This window comes from Leopardus geoffroyi, chromosome B1 (assembly GCF_018350155.1).
Source record: "Leopardus geoffroyi isolate Oge1 chromosome B1, O.geoffroyi_Oge1_pat1.0, whole genome shotgun sequence".
Lineage (NCBI taxonomy): Eukaryota > Metazoa > Chordata > Mammalia > Carnivora > Felidae > Leopardus > Leopardus geoffroyi.
In genome coordinates, this window is record NC_059327.1 from 76,224,042 (window position 1) to 76,238,855 (window position 14,814).

The following is a 14,814-nucleotide window of genomic DNA, read 5'->3' on the forward strand; positions in this document are numbered from 1 at the left end:
TGTGTTCAAGATGTTTCGTAGTTCTGGCTCTTGCATGTAGGCCTGTGATCCATTTTGAGTTGATTTTTGTGTGATGTGAGAAAATGATAAGATAGGGGTTAAATTCATCTTTTTTTTTTTTTCCTTTTAAATATAATTTATCGTCATATTGGTTTACATACAACACCCAGTGCTCATCCCAACAAGTGCTCTCCTCAATGCCCATCACCCATTCTAAGTTTATCATTTTGTATGTGGATTTCACTGCTCTTTGTTGAAATGGGTATTCTTTCCCATTGAATTATACGTTTACATCTTTGTCAAAAATCAGTTGACTGTAAGTGTTAAGGATTTATCTGAACTTTTTTTCCTTTGATCTGTATGTCTATTCTTCACCACGGCCACACTGTCTTGATTACTGAGGCTTTGTAATAAGTTTTGAAATAGGGATATATGTCCTCTTACTTTGTTCTTTTTTTTCAAGATTTTTTGGGCTATTTTAGATTCTTTGCATTTCTGTGTTAATTGTAGGATCAGCTTGTCACTTTTTGTGAAAAAGCAAGCTGGGATTTTGATGGGGAGGTGTTGAAGCTGTAGATAACTTTAGGGAATATTGAGTTTTCCATTGCATGCATTTGGACTGTCTTTCCATTTGTTTAGGTCTTCCTTAATTTCTTTAATCAATGTTTTGTAGTTTTCAGTATAAGAGGAAATGATGAAAAAAAAACTTTTTTTTTTTGCTATTGAAATGCTTCCTTAGGCAGCTTTGTGTATTGAAATTTCCAGAAGTGGAATAAATGGCTCAAAGTATATGAACATTTATGTAGATCATGAGTAGATATTGTTATTGTTTATTGATGTTGATAAATAAAAGAAATGTGGATGAATTGATGAATTTTAAAAACTTTGTAGTTTCTTGGTGGTAATAGAATTCATCATTTAGGGGGCGCCTGGGTGGCGCAGTCGGTTAAGCGTCCGACTTCAGCCAGGTCACGATCTCGCGGTCCGTGAGTTCGAGCCCCACGTCAGGCTCTGGGCTGATGGCTCGGAGCCTGGAGCCTGCTTCCGATTCTGTGTCTCCCTCTCTCTCTGCCCCTCCCCCATTCATGCTCTGTCTCTCTCTGTCCCAAAAATAAATAAACGTTGAAAAAAAAAATTAAAAAAAAAAAAAAAAGAATTCATCATTTAGGCCCCTTGTTTCCATTTAAGTTGGTTCATTTTAAACTGAGAAAACATTTAGGAAACCGAAAAATAAGAATTTTTTTTTTTTTGTTTGTGAATTAAAAGAGAAAGAAAGGGTTTTCTTTCTCATCCTGACCTAGCTAAACTAGTATATTTTTTATATTGTAAAGTATCTTTTCACACACATGTTCTTTAAAATATTTTTAATAGTTTTTGTGTATCTGAAAGAAAAAAGTCCAGAATTGATTTCTATTTTATAATGCTTACTTAGATAATAAATTGTTTCATTTATCCTTTTACGTCTAGAACTTTTTACAGTGCTTGGTACTTCAAAGGTGTTTATTATATTAAATGGAAATGTCCTAATCTTATCATTTGCTAAATTACAATCATTAGTTAGCCTAGGTTTTTTTTTTTTTTTTTTAAAGACACTTTTATTCAGCATCATGATCAGACTGTTACATTTAACAATCAACAGCATGGGTGCAAAAAAAAAAAAATCTACATTAAAACCCTTTGTTGGAATGCTTTACACTTTCCACAGAACAGAAACTAAAATAACCTGTTATACAGTTAGTCACAAATACAGTCCTTGGGTTTTTTGCCCATACACATGAGTATTGTCTAAAACATGTCTTCTTTGTAGCAGTTAGGCCCTGACACCATTGTGCTTGGCTGAGTTCACAAATCTGTTGTAACCTCTAGCTACCCTGTCACTTCTCTGGCTCTCCTCTCCTGCTAAGCTTTGTTTCCTGATAGTAATTAAAACCTTCTGCCACTGCCATAGCTACTGCTGCTCCTGGAACCGCCATAACCACCTTGGTTTCATGGTTTGGCAAAGTATTGGCCTTCACCACCATAGGGGTGAAGCTTCTGCCCCCCAAATTTCCTCCTTTCATGGGTCCCAAATTTGAAGATTGATTTTTGTAACTGCCAAAATCATTATAGTTTCCACCACCTCTGAAGTTGCTTCTTCCATCATTACCAAATCTGTTATAGCCATCCCTGATGCCACCATATCCACCACTACCTCGACTGCCACCAAAGCTGTCTTGCCCACTGAAGTTTCCTCCACGACCAAAGTTGTCATTCCCACCAAAACCACTTCCATGACCACCACCAAAGTTTCCAGAACTGCTTCTACCTCTTTGGCTGGATGAAGCACTAGCCATCTTTTGCTTAGATAGAGCTCTCCTTACTTCACAGTTGTGGCCATTCACAGTATGGTATTTCTGAATGACAATCTTGTCTAGAGTCATGGTCATGTGGGAAACTCGAAGCTCCTGGAGTGCTTGGTGTTTGGATCTCATTACCACACAGTCCGTGAGTGTTCCCCATTGCTCAGAATGGCTAATCAGACTCACATTGTCTGTTTTCAAAGCTCAAACCTCTGATGAAAAGCTTCCGCACCTGTTCAGAATCTTTGGGAGACTCTGACTTAGACATGATGGCAGTGGGAGGTGAGATTTAACGATGCTTCCTTGAGGTGTCCATGGGCAGAAAAGTTAGCCTAGTTTTATTCATTTCTGCAGAAGATAATGTTGCTAAGACCTTAATGCCATATTTCTTTTACTATTTTCTGACATTTCTTATGAAGATTCTTATCAGGTGGCTTGTGTTTTTCATTGTACAGTTTTGAATTACCTTAATATCTGTTTTACCCCTAAGGAGCAATTTTGTTAACTTATTTTCAGAATAGTCTCTTACAGCCTGCTCTTAAAGTAGTTTTTTTTTTTTTTTCTCTGATATTATTTCATGGAATGGGATATATACTCAGAAACCAACTTGTATATAGTGAGTCTTTCTAGTGAGTCTTTGGCTTAAAAGCTGTTGGGACGGTATACAAAGTAAAACAAAAACAAAAACAAGCTGTTGAGAGTACATGAATTCTTTCTAATTTGCTAAACTAATATCATAAAACACTCCCAGTTTTAGATTTTTAACATTTTTTGTGTGTTTTTGGTATCTTTTCTGATTCTTCAAAGATTTAATTGGATTTGTCCAAGAGTAATATATGTGCCTGAAATGTGCTATGTGAAGTACCAAATTTCTTGATGCTGGAGATTGTGGAGGACTGCATATTGGAGATTTTATAGAGCAGAGTCCTACTTTGGGTAGGAAGTTGGATATCAAATGACTTCTAAGGTTATGTAACTATCTGATGGTCATGCTCTAAGTTTTGTTATTTCTTCCTTTTTTTTTTTAATGTTTATTTATTTTTGAGCGAGAGAGACGAGACAGAGCATAAGCAGTAGGGGAGAGAGAGAGGGAGACACAGAATCTGAAGCAGGCTCCAGGCTCTGAGGTGTCACAGCCCAGAGTCAGACACGGGTCTTGAGCTCACGAGCCACGAGATCATTCATGATCTGAGTTGAAGTTGGATGCTTAACTCACTGAGCCCCCCAGGTACCCCAATTTCTGTTATTTCTATTGCCCCTGGGTGTTTACATTTATTTCCCAGACATTTAAAAAAAATTTTTTTTTTACGTTTATTTATTTTTGAGACAGAGAGAGATAGAGCATGATCGGGGGAGGGTCAGAGAGAGAGGGAGACACAGAATCTGAAACAGGCTCCAGGTTCTGAGCTGTCAGCACAGAGCCTGACGCGGGGCTTGAACCCACGAACTGCGAGATAGTGACCTGAGCTGAAGTCGGACGCTTAGCCGACTGAGCCACCCAGGCGCCCCATTCCCAGACATTTTTTGACCAGACTTATCTCATCAATCTTTTAGTGATTTATGTTCCATAAAAACTGCAGTTTTAGAAATGAAGGGCTGGGTTTTTTTTAGTATATATCCTTAGAGAAAGATGAAGAACTGATGAGGTCTCAATTACGTTTTGTTAGAAATAAATCTCTTTCTTGGGAACTGAAAGAGATCTTGCCTAACAAGATCTTTGTTAATGAATAATAACTTGATTGGTGTGGTATTTTTATTTATAAGCTATAGTAAATCTTTTAAAGCTATGGGAATTTTAAATGGGACTCAATGAAGTGTTTGAATTTTGTTGTTTCTAGTGAAAATATGTTTCTCATAAAGTAATACAAATATATTATCTTAAATCCTATGTAAAGTATCTAGTTGAATCCAGTTTTTATGATCTTGGGGCTTCAATATCTTGACAAAAAATTGTTATTATATCTCAGAGCTTATAACTGTATATGTATGTATAAACATTTTAACACAAAGCCTTTAAAAAAAGTGTTGATTTTGTTAATACATGAAATTAAAAAAAAATAGTCTTGATAGTAATATGATAATCAGTTTCAAATGAGTGTCAACAAATCTTTTCTAAAAACAAAGTAGGAACTGATATAAAGAGGCTCACTGGTATCTAAAATGGAGAAAATATTATTAAAGAAAATTATATAAAGGTATTATAAAATGATTATTAACATTATTACCAACTCATTTTTTTTAAAAAAAATTAGTTTTTATTTGAGAGACTGTGTGTGTGCAAGGGAGGGGCAGAGGGAGAGGGAGAGAGCACAGAGCCTGACGTGGGGCTTGATCCCAGGACTCTGGGATGATGACCTTAGCTGAGATCAAGAGTCAGCTGACTGAGCCACCCAGGTACCCCTCACCAACTCATTTTCCTAGATCAAACTGCTGTGAAATTAATAGACATCCAGCAGACACAAAATCCAAAGCATTTCAGAATAATTTTCTTTACTGTAGTTGTCATTGGATGGGTAAGGCAGTGCCCATGGCCAGAAGTGTGAGTGGGTGATTTTGTTAGTTTACTAAAACATTTGGTAGATTATGGTTCTTTATTTTCTAAGGTTTTTTGGGGGTTAAGTTTTTATTTTCTTCAATGGTAAGTTGATTTATGACCCTTGAGGTAGGGGACACATATATTGATAACTGGTATGCTTTTGAGTTAAAATTAATTTGTTATTTTGAGGTGCTTTGGTGGCTTAGCACAGAGCCTACCTAAGATTTTCTCTCTCTCTCCCCCCCTCTCCCACTCTCCCCTGTTCATGCTCTCTCACTCTCTCTCTAAAGTAAAAAAAAATTTTGCGTTATAATAGATAATAGCAATATCTAAGATTTATTAAGTATGCCAGGTCCTGTTTGATGTATGTATTGATCCAAGTTAATTCTTAGAGTTCTCACAGATAGGTGTTTAGGTGTTTCTGCCAAAATGTCTTGTGTTCTGCAAAAGTGTACTAAAAATAACAGGATTTATGGGGAAAGATAGGATTGGGGTGGGCCATTCAAAACCTGTGGGACCTTGTAACTGGAATACTAACAAAATCAATAATAATCCTGATGAAAATACTAGCAAGGTTAAATCTCTACTGATATTTTCATGTTAGCATCACATTCACTTTGTGGAACTAACTAACCCTAGAGTTTATGCTTCCTTCTTTGAGATGTAGGCTTGGTTTCTTTAGCTTCTGATAGACAACATTTTTATCAGTACTAAATGTCTGATCCAATGTGTAGCTTTCCTTATTAATTCATTGTTTTAGTACAGAAGGAAATGTCTTTGTACTTTCTTCATTTGTACTTACTGATTGTCAGATACTTAATGTCGTGGAAAAAGCATACTAATTCTTGGAATCATTAAGCCAGGCACTATTTGCGTTAAAGGAAAGCAGTTCTGCAAATTTTTAGGTTTTTCATAAGATCTTTATATATTGCCAAGGAATTCTTTTTTATTCTGTTGGAAACAATTACATATGAACCAGCATCACTTACACACTATTTCTATATTATTCTACTCTTTAACAATTCTGTAGGAGGTAATTCAAGGCAAAGATATAAGTTATAGTAGAACAGATTGTACTGTTATAATATTCACTTTATAAATGATGAAACTGAGATACAGAAGACAAGTAGCTTGCTTAAGTCACTGAGCAGTTTATATTGTTGAGATTGAAGCTCAGGGAATCCATAACCTGAGCTGTTAACCACTAAACTGTATATGGTTTATAATTACAAAAAACCTGAAATGTGAAAAAGTGGTTTGAGGCATCTTTCAGTCTTGTAATTGAATAGTAACTTGGAAAGTATCTAGATTGTTTACGACTTGCCTAATAGTCAAGATTTGCGTTATGGAAGGTAGGCCCCCCCCCCCCCCCAATAACCTAAAATACATATGAGGAAGAGAAAGGTTTTAATGAATGTGATTTTTATTTTTTATTTTTTGAATGTGATTTTTAAATTGGATGGAATTAATCACATAATCTTTATACAAGATATTGTAGTTTGCTTCTTTACTTTCATGGTTAATATTTAGTTGGCTTAGCTTCCAGGATTGAAATGAACTTGTTTATTGATTGTATAAGAAACTGAATTTTTAAAAAATTTTCATTAAAAAATTTTTATTTATTTTGAAGTAAACTTACCTCCAATGTGGGGCTTGAACTCATGACCTTGAAGTCAAGAGTCACATGCTCTATCAACCAAGCCAGCTAGGTGCCCCAGGAAAGTGTGGGGTTTTAATAATCTTTTTTTGTGACTTTATACTGATCTCAGTGAGCACATTAATAGGAAAAGATGATGCTTTTGTTAATCAGTTGCAGAAGTTAATACCATTTGTTGTCTTTAGTTGTTTGTCAGGATGTAGTCATAGTTTCGTTTGTTCAGATGACCTTTCCTTGGAGTGGATTTGTTTCCATGATAGATTTTCCAAATAAAGTACCATATACTCAAATTTATGGGACAAGATTATTTTTTCTTCCAAAAAATTAGGGTGTATATTTTAACTGGGGTTTAGCATTTAACTTTTCAAATAATATGTTTATTTAAGAAGTCAAAAAAAAAAAGTCAAAAAAAAAAAAAAAGAAGTCAAAGATCAACTGTAAATAAGATTGTATTTTATTTTTTAAAGTTTTTTTTTTGAGGGGGAGGGGCAGAGAGAGAGAGAGAGAGAGAGGGAGAGAGAATCCCAAACAGGCTCTGTGTTTTGTGATGATCCTGTGGGGCTCAGTCTCACAACCGTGAGATCATGACCTGAGCCAAAATCAAGAGTTGGACTCTTAACCAGCCGAGCCACCCAGGTGTGCCCTGTCTATGTATGAATAAGATTTTAGAGTGGAACATTTTACATGTTGCTATATTGACAACTCCTTTTATGCTTTAATAACATGACATTATTCCCTTTTATTAAACATATATTTATTTTCGTTGGGATCAATCCATTTACTCGTTCAATGAATATTTGTGGAGCAGAAATGGTGTGCTATTACATGGTGCTGGCAATAAAACAGTGAGCAAGAGAGGTATGGACTTTGCCTTCATGGAGTTTAAAGTGTCAGTTCTTTAGCCTCTAGGTACTCCCATTTTTTCACTATACTTCTGTCCTTCAGTTTATTAAATTTATTTTCTGGTACTTGTATACTCCACTCTTGTTCCTGACTGTTGATCTCTAAGAAAATGTAAAGTTTATCATCTTTGTGACATTTATATGTTGACTACATTGATTATATTATTAGAGATGATGATGTCTCTCATACATCTTTTACTTGGAATTCTTTATCTTCTTCCCTCTTACCCAGCTAAAGCATCTAGGACAATCTAATGGCAATATATATATGAAATACAATGTGGTACTTAGTTTCTGGCTGTATTACCAACCTGTCTGGAATGAGGTGGTGGAGGGATGCATGTGGATGAATTTTTAATGTCCTTTATTACTTTGCCAGTACATTTCTTTTTTTTTTTAAATTTTTTTAATGTTTATTTCTGAGACAGAGAGAGAACATGAGTGGGGGAGGGGCAGAGAGAGAGGGAGACACAGAATCAGAAGCGGCTCCAGGCTCTGAGCTGTCAGCACAGAGCCCGACGTGGGGCTTGAACTCACAAACTGTGAGATCATGACCTGAGCCAAAGTCGGTCGCTCAACTGACTGAGCCACCCAGGTGCCCCTGCCAGTACATTTCTGTTTAGACTTTTTTTGATAGAACTCAGTTTGGAGAAACCTGGTGGTTCTGTTGGAAGAGCATGTGACTCTTGTTAAGAAAAAAATGTTTTTTTTTTTATGTTTTTTTATTTTTGAGAGAGAGACAGAGCATGAGTGGGGAAGGGTTAGAGAGAGAGGGAGACACATAATCTGAAGCAGACTTCAGGCTCTGAGCTGTCAGCATAGAGCCTGACATGTCGACCCCACAGACTGCGAGATCATGACCTGAGCTGAAGTTGGACACTTAACCCACTGAGCCACCCAGGCACCCGGAATAACATGTGACTCTTGATCTTGGGGTTGTAGGTTTGAGCTCAGTGTTGTATGTAGAGATTATTTAAAAATTCTTAAACTCGTAAATATGAACTTTTTTGTGATATTTAGCAGTATACTGATGGTGATTTGGTCTTTTATTTGATAATTCGGGGTCATTAGTTTGAATATTGGTGTTGGAATATCATTTGGAATACTGAATATTTCTGTACTCCTTTCTCTCTTTTACATCTTCAGTATACTATGCTAGTTGAGATACTCAATTATTTTCCTGTATAGTTGGAATAACTTACTTGCTGGTATTCCTGTTTCTCTAGTCTCTTTCAAATACCTTCCACAACTTCTGGAATATTTTATGTACAGTTAAAATATGACCATTTGATTTTCCTTTCAAAATCTTTCTATAGTTTTTCATTCTTTTCTGGGTAAAGGCCAAGTTACTTAATATGACAGATAAGTAATCTGGATCTTGGCTTATTTCTCACCATTCCCTTCCTCAAATTTGTTTGTATAGTATTGAACTTTGATGCTCTTAAGTTTCTGCTCCCACGTGACAAGTCCCTTCCATTTGTATTTCATTGATCAAGGGAAATCATATGGCCGTGCTTGTGTTATCAGCTCATTCTTTAGTTTCACAGGATAAGTGCATATAATCCCCTTGCAGGCAGAGGCACTGAATACTGGAGAACAAGATTATATTTCTTCACAGTTCTTAGACTTACTGATATTTACTAAATGGTTGGCTCACATGTATGTCTTGTATATCATTCTATTTTTTGTTTCTGTTTCTGAAGTGTATCCTTCAGTAGTTCTTTCATTGAGGGTTTTTGAGTGGTAAACTCTGTTTTTGTTTAGAAATTTCCTCATATTGACCTTTCTCTTGAATGTAGTTTAGCTGGATGCAGGTTTCTAGTTGACAATAATTTTCTCTTAATATTTTGAAGATACTGTTCTGTTCTTATTGTTGAAGTTATTACTGTTAATAGTTGTAATTGCTTAACTTTATGGGTAATCTGTTTCTGTGGTTGCTTTTAAGATTCTTTCTTTGACTTTGGGGTTTTGTAGTTTCACCATAACCTATATATGGGTGGTTGTACTTCCTAAATTTGAGGATTTGTGTTTTTTCTAGAGAATTTTCATGAATAATGGCTTTTCTTCATTTTATCTATTTGTATTTTGGAACTTTTAATACATGACATGTTGGTTTTTTTCCCATTCTATCCTTCATGTCTCTTAATGTTTCACATTTTCAATCTCACTTGTGATTCATATCTTTTTTAAATGTATATCTATTTATTCTTGAAAGACAGCAAGCGAGCAGGGGAGGCGCCGAGAGAGAGGGAGACAGAGAATCCTAAGCAGGCTCTGCGCTGTCAGCACAGAGCCCGATGTAGAGCTCAGACTCATGTACTGGGAGATCATGACCTGAGCCAAAATCAAGAGTGTTTCTTTTTTTTTTTTTTAAGAGTTTTATGCTTAACTGACTGAGCCACCCAGGTGCCCCTAAATTTTTTTTATTTTTTTTTAATCAGCATTGGGTTTCCAGTTCATAACAATAGTGTAAATTTGAACTCCCAAACCTATGAAGATCATCCCAGAATTTATTTTCCCAGAGAAAACTTTTTTTCTCTTTCTTTTTTTAAGATAGTAGCCCAGCCAAAGACTGGCTGTTTGTAATTTCCTTTTGCCAGTTGGTGAGTTTTTTGGAGGGGAGGAGGAAGGGAGATCTACTTTTTGAGCTTTAAGAGTACCATATGTATATGGAGATTTAATTTCTATTTCCCCACCTTGAGTGGGCACAGTACTTTATTTTGTGTTTCTACATAGGCATTAAAATGCTAGTCCCTAGGTCACTAGCCTTCCTTCCTGCGCCCCTTTAGCAGTTGTAATAACAGTTCAAATTCTTACTGTTTTTCTGTTTCTTCATTTTAGGCTCTTAGAGGTTGCCTTTTTTTCTTGAAAACTTAGGTCTACATTGAAAAGTAGTTTTTGTTATATTTACCTAATATTTGTAGATGTTTGTAAAGTTTTTTTTTTTTAGGCCATCTTAGTCCTGTCTTCCTGGCACTATATTATACAACTATAACATAGAACAAAATAATGTGTATATAATAGCCAGTGAAGAAAATATAGGACCAATTTATAGTATATTAGGTCAGGTTATTTCCCACCTAGAAATACTGAGGTAATTACAGGTAATAGAATTCTGTAGATCAATGAAGACGTTGTAGGGAAAGAAAATTTGTCATTTTTCTTTTTTTTTTTTAAACCCTTGTATTTATATATACAGATAGATGAGCAATTTTCATCTTAGAAACAACCCTGTATTACCAAAGGAAAATAAATAAAAGTTCTTGGGAAATTGTATGTGTGGAGGTTGTGTTTTAAATTTTGGTAATTAAAGGAGTTTTCTGAGCTTTTAGAATTGTAGAATGTTATAAAATGGTAAAAGAAACCTTATTTTTTTTCTTCTGACCCCTACCCATGCAAAAGAAACAACTTAGAAAAAATATATTATTCTTCGAGTCTTAATTCTTTATAAGTTCCTGGTAATTTCGATGGAATGCAAATAAGCTGCATTGAAATCTCATTTGTATTAATAGGGAGCTTTATAGTTTTATTCTTTTTAACATGTTCATCTGCCCAAGGATGAACTCTTAAAACAAAATAGTTGTGAGTCAAATGATGACCGTTTGTTAATCTCTTAGATACTACAGTTAAATTGACAAGATGGCTTTTGAGATAAAAATTTCAGGAGCCTTGTTTCAGAACAGTAGAGATTGTTGTGTTGACTAATTTCTGTTAAGTGAGATATTTAAGAAATAGTTTAGCTAAGTTCTAAATTCAGCATAGTAGATTGTCTAAATATTTTTCTAGTTTATATTGTTGGATATGATTTTATATTCTGTGGGTTAAGTGCATGAACAGTTACATCAAATTATTCAAGTGGTGCTTCAGGAGGAAAGACTGAAATTAATGCTTTGTCCTGTGATCCAGTTGTAATAAAGCTGAACTTGAACGTAAATTAGGGTGTGTGACTGAGTGTTGATTACGTATAGGCAACGTGTTTTATAAGGATTATCTCGTTTAATTCACAAAATAGCTTCTTGAGGTAGTACTTTATTAAACTTTTTTTTTTTTTTGAGAGAGAGAGAGAGAGAGCGCGCACAAGTGGGGGGAGGGGCAGAGAGAGAGAGAGTGAGAGAGAGATTCATAATCAGGCCCCAGCAAGGAGCCCAACATGGGGCTCTGACGGCTGTGAGATTATGACCTGAACCAAAATCAAGACTAGGATGCTTAACCAACTGAGCTTCCCAGGTGCTCCTTAAACTTGTTTTTTAACAAGAAAACAAGACTGGAGAGGTTAGGTTGCTAGGTTGCCTTTATTTCTTAACAGTTATTTTATAAAGTAGTTAAAATATATAACTTATAATAAAACCCAGTTTTAGTTAGAGAAGGAATACAAGTAAGCTAATTAGTAGATAGGAAAATGGAAGCCAGATGCCTCCCCCTGAGATTATCAAACACTGTATTTCCTTTTTTCATTCTTCATTTCAATGGTATCACTTTGCCTTTATCAGAAACTTGATATTTTAAAAATGTTTATTTACTTTTGAGAGAGAGAGCATGTGTGTGTACGTGGAAGGGGCAGAGAGAGAGAGAGAAAGAGAGAAAATCCCAAGCAGGCTCTGCTCTGTCAGCCCAGAGCCTGACTTGGGACTTGATCCCATGAACGGTGAGATCATGACCTGAACTGAAATCAAGAGTCGATGGTCAACTGACTGAGCCACCCAGGTGCCCTGACCAGAAACTTGATTTGACTTATCTTTTTCCTTATTCCCACAACCAGTCCATCACTAAATAGTCTCCTTAATTCTGACCCCAGGTATCTCTTGCTAAGATTATTTTTAACACCTTTCAGAACTGTTCGTTTCCTCTGCCATACCATTCCACAGCATGGTTTATAAGGTTCTACTCTTATACTTTGTTTCCTCTGTCATCATGACCACTCTATATACTATACTCAAGCCCATACTGACTTTTTCTTACACCTTTCTTAGGTCCTGTCTCTATAACTTCTGTGCTTTTCTATCAGCTGTTCTCTCTGCTTGGATGCTTTTCTTCCTTCTTTGTCCATTATAGTTATAGTCACACTTTAAGACATAGTTTAGATACTGTGTTCTCTAAGAACCCTTTGCTCCACTGCAGAATTTTACTCTTCCTCCATCCCACCACAGAACTTTGTTTATAACTTATTATAGCATTTACCTCGTTCTTTTATGTGTTTATATATTACCCCAGACTATGAGGTTAAAGGCAGAGACTATATTTATGCCATCTTTTTTTTTATGAGGCTTAATTAGGTATAATTTCCATAGGATAAAATTCATCCCTTTTAGGTGTACAGTTTGATGTATATAGTATCCATCATCACATTTGGGATGTAGGATATTTCTGTGACTTCCAGAGAGTTTCCTTGTGCCTCTTTGTAGTCAGTCTTCTCGCTCATTCTCAACCTTTGGCAGCCAGTGATCTAATTTCTGTTCCTATCATTTTGTCTTTTTCTGAATGTCAAATAAAAATGGAATCATACAGTAGGTATCTTTTTGTGACCAACTTCTTATACTTAGCATACTGAATTTAGATTGCTTCTAGTTCTTGCATATATTAATAGTTTCTTTTTATTGCTGCATTGTATTCTGTTGTATGGATGTACCACAGTTCATTCAGTCACCAGGTGGTTTCCATTAGCCATTATGGGATAAAGCTGCTCCAGAACATTTCCATACAAGTCCTTGTGTGGGCATGTTTTAATTTTTCCTAGGTAATACCTATGAGGCTTTTTTTTTTAAGTTTATTTTTGAGAGAGACAGAGCGTGTGCAAGTGAGCCGGGGAGGGGCTGTGAGAGAGGGGGACAGAGGATCGGAAGCAAGTTCTGTGCTGACAGCACAGAGCCCGATGCAGGGCTTGATCTCAGGAACCACAAGGTCATGACCTGAGCTGAAGTCAGATCCTTAACTGACTGAGCCACCCAGGCACCCCACCAAGAGCCTTTATTTGTTTGTTTATTTATTTATTTATGAATGTTTTTTTTTATTTTTGAGAGAGAGCACATGAGTAGGGAGAGAGAGGGAGACAGAGGATGCAAAGTGGTCTTGGCACTGACAGCAGAGAGCCTGATGTAGGGCTCAAACTTACAAATTGTGAGATTATGACTTGAGCTGAAATAAGAATTGAACCCTTAACCAATTGAGCCACCCAGGTACCCCCCTAAGAGGCTTTTCAACTTGAGTTATAATGCCAAGGAAGCTTCCAGTTAAAAAAATAACAGAATCCAGATTGGAAGGAAAAGAAGAGGTAGCCCAAGGGAGTGAAGGGGAATGACATTTTCACCTGCCATAGGTAGAGAGAGAGAAAATCTTAGGTGGAAATTTCTACCTTCCTCTAAACGATTGGAAAAAATAATAGAATGTACCAGTCAAGTAACAGTATACCCTGTGGGGCCAGAGAATAGAGAAGCTAGCTGAAAACATGCTCATTAGAGTCAAAATTTGACTTGCTTTAGGCAGAAATACCCTTAAAATTTTATTCCATAGCAAGTTTTCATGTCTTAACATTTCCTCATCCATACCAATGAGTTGGCATTTTCACATGGAATTTATATTATGCAGTAGTCCCAATGATTTGAGGCTCTTGGGACTGTGATGGACTATGATTTACAATTAATAATATTTTATCCCCACTCCAATAATGACGAGCTAAAACATAAATACAGCAATACAGGTATTAGAGAAATTGTCTTCAATTTCTAATTGTCTTCAAGGTTACTAAAGATACTTACAGGAGTATGCATATAAATCTGTACCAACTAGGATAAGAGCCCATTCAACAAATTCACTAATGGAAAACTGTCCTATAGGGCGACTGGGTGATTCAGTTGGTTAAGCATCTGAGTTTGGCTCAGGTCAGGATCTCATGGTTGTTGAGTTTGAGCCGTGCATTCGGCTCTGTGCTGACAGCTCAGGGCCTCGACCCTGCTTGGGATTTTTTTGTCTCCTTCTTTATGCTCCTCCCCTATTCGCACTCTTTCCCTCTTTCTCTCTCTCAAAAATAAACATAAAAAAATTAAAAAGAAAAAGGGAAACTGTCTTATAATATCAAACATTTGGTGACTCTACTCTATTTTTTTAAAGTTTATTTGTGAGAGAGACAGAGTGAGTCGGGGGAGGGGCAGAGAGAGAGAGGGAGGCAGAGAATCCCAAGTAGGCCCAACATATCAGCACGGAGTCTGATGTGGGGCTCAAACTCACAAACTGTGAGATCGTGACCTGAGCCAAAATCAAGAGTCAGATGCTCAACCAGCTGAGCCACCTAGGCATCCCTATACAATTTTAAATCCAAAATCATTTGAGGAGACAAAGAAGCAAAGTGACACTGCTATCAAAAAAGAACACAGTATAGCACACATT

General features: G+C 36.2%; 1 protein-coding gene, 1 long non-coding RNA gene and 1 pseudogene across 8 annotated transcripts in view; 2 read left to right on the forward strand and 1 right to left on the reverse strand.

Annotated features, from left to right (window-relative positions):
* Nucleotides 1-14,814, forward strand: part of LRBA (LPS responsive beige-like anchor protein) — a 785,650-nt gene that overhangs the window by 8,107 nt on the left and 762,729 nt on the right. The window lies entirely within an intron of this gene.
* On the forward strand, nucleotides 1,461-13,276 carry LOC123591590. Its single transcript, XR_006709416.1, has 3 exons — nucleotides 1,461-1,733; nucleotides 3,794-3,796; nucleotides 13,266-13,276. It is a non-coding gene; the product is annotated as an uncharacterized LOC123591590 (long non-coding RNA).
* LOC123591583 lies at nucleotides 1,871-3,596 on the reverse strand (annotated as a pseudogene).